The sequence below is a fragment of the Dermacentor silvarum genome, chromosome 4, assembly GCF_013339745.2.
Source record: "Dermacentor silvarum isolate Dsil-2018 chromosome 4, BIME_Dsil_1.4, whole genome shotgun sequence".
NCBI lineage: Eukaryota > Metazoa > Arthropoda > Arachnida > Ixodida > Ixodidae > Dermacentor > Dermacentor silvarum.
In genome coordinates, this window is record NC_051157.2 from 220,780,121 (window position 1) to 220,782,620 (window position 2,500).

General features: G+C 52.9%; 1 pseudogene; it reads right to left on the reverse strand.

Moving 5' to 3' along the window:
• LOC119451274 (large subunit ribosomal RNA) overlaps positions 1–2,500 on the reverse strand; it is an 8,061-nt pseudogene that overhangs the window by 3,003 nt on the left and 2,558 nt on the right.

Consider the following 2,500-nt stretch of genomic DNA (forward strand, 5'->3'; position numbering starts at 1 on the left):
TGCACCAGTAAGGACCGATCTCCATAAGTGAGCACTGTGGAGGAAGTTGCGTAGAAATCCCTGATGTAGCTTATAAAGTCTTCACTAACTCCTTTGCGCTTCAGACCCCGGAGGATTGCCAAATGGGCAACCTTGTCAAATGCCTTGGCTATGTCGATTGATGCCATGGCAAGAGGTTTGTGCGAACGCCGTGCCTCATCAATCATCGTCGCCAGAAGCATGACATTTTCTGCACACCCGTCAACTGGAATGAATGCCCTTTGTCGCTCGTCAAGCTGGAGTTCGTGCAACAACCTTCGAAAGTATACTTTGTGTAGCAGACGGACCAGTACGTGAGGGATAGTAATTGGTCGGTGGTCTGATGGAGTGGCTGCTTCAGGTTTCTTGGGGATGAAGATCGTGCGGGCCCTACACAGGAATATCGGCAATCGCTTTTGCAGCATCAAAAGATTCAACAAGACCCGCAGCACCACCATCGGGACGGATTTCAGTCTTCTGGCTGTGAAGCCATCTGGGCCTGATGCCGAGTTCACTGGCAGGAAGGCTGCCTTGATTTCCGCCGCCCCGATTAGACGCTGTGGGTCAATCCTCTCTGGAGGCCTCGCTACATGAACGTCAATGGATGAACGCTCCCTTCTCTCCATGATTGCCCTCCATTCTTCCAGAAAAACCTTCGGATCTTCCACGGCCGACTGTGCTCCCCCGTCGAGTATGCGCCTTGCACATTGTGCCTGATTTTTCTTGAAAGACTTATGGGTCTCCGCAAACTCTCTTTTCTTCTTCTTTCTATTACTCTCTTGTATCGGTCGTCTTGGTGCCCGCGCTGTTGGGACGTTGTCGTCAGCGAATACATCACCCAGATAGGCGTTCAATGTCGTTGCAACATCCTGGCCATCGAGAAAGTGCTTTGTTACTTCCCAGAGTCGGAAGGCCTGAAAAGCTCTTGGTGGCTGCTTCGAAACCAGTGCGGTCAACTCTTCTCTCACCTCCTGGCGGTAGTCAATATGAGGGCTTTGTTCCTGTGGTACTTCCTCATGAGGAATTTCACTCATGACCTGGCAGTCTTCAGATACAGAGCCTCGAAGTCTCAGCAGGATCTCGTCGACGACCTTTCTATACTCGGGCATACGTCGATGCGACTTAATCCCGTCGAATGTTCTGTGACTGAATCTTTCAGCCAAACGTGCATTGATGTTGTACACATTCTCTCCCACAAGTTCAGCCTCCATTGTGGCCATGAGGTAGTTCTCTTCTTTGCTCCACCGGGCCTTCGATCTGGTAATATTGATGTCGGCGTTGTATGCCTCGAAGTGACGATAACGGCGGTGCTGGCTCAGTCCTATCTTTGAGCTGAATGCCCTGCTGCATTCGGGACAGACTTCATAACCATGTCTATCTGTTCTGGTTGCTTCTTCAGCCGCAACCACGTCCGCCGGGGCGGTAGAAAAACGACGGCCGTGAACCGCCGAACCTTCCTCAAAAGCCTCCAAAGAGGCACCGGCATTGCGTGTTTCATTGAGGGATCCACCGCAGTACGCGGGGGAATCTACCTCACTGTCAGACTCTGACAAAAGACCAGACGGGAGACGAACTCTCCGTCGGTCTCTTGGCCGTGCCCCAGTACTTACCCAGGCTGACCCCTGGTGGTTGCCGCCGGCCGGACCACGTGGGTCCACCGTTACGGTCTCACCTGGTGCTGGGCAGTCGGAGGTGGCCGCAAGAGAAGTACTGACCTGCCTGCTCAGGCCATCATTCGTTTCAGTGCTCACATCTTTGCTTACAGACTGGTGCCCAACATCCGCCGCCTCGCCCTCAGAGGGCACTCCATCCATCACTCTCTCACCAACGATGACATCAACTTCAGCAACCAGACCGATTGGTACTGTTCGTTGCTCACATTCTGCGCCTTCTGATCCCACAGTTCTCTTTTGCTCACACCCTTCTGCTTGCTCTGCTGCTTGTGCCGTAGAAACACCTTGATCGCTATGTTTCATACGAGTCTGGTGAATTAATAGGCCTCGCTTTGTCTCAAAGGACCTCTCGCAGACACCACACGTGAACCTGATGCTTACAGGCAGGGCGACTCCGTCACCCGACACACCATCTTTTTGCGTACGAGTACGCCCTCCACCACCTCTCACACTTGGTGCTGCTGCCACTCGGCAGCGGCTTTCTTTCAGGTTTACTTTGACCATTTTGCCAAGTGAAAATTTGGCACAGGGACGACGCCTTGGCCAAGGATGCCTCCGGTGTTGCACCGAAACTCAGGCGATCTTGGGTTAACAATCACACCTTATCGAGAGACGGTGGCAGGGGGAACCACGAGCAGGTACCGGTAGGACTTTCGTCAGTCATAGTTACTCCCGCCGTTTGCCCGCGCTTTTTTGAATTTCTTCACGTTGACATTCAGAGCACTGGGCAGAAATCACATTGCGTCAGCACCGTCAACGGCCCTCGCAATGCTTTGTTTTAATTAGACAGTCGGATTCCCCCGGTCCGT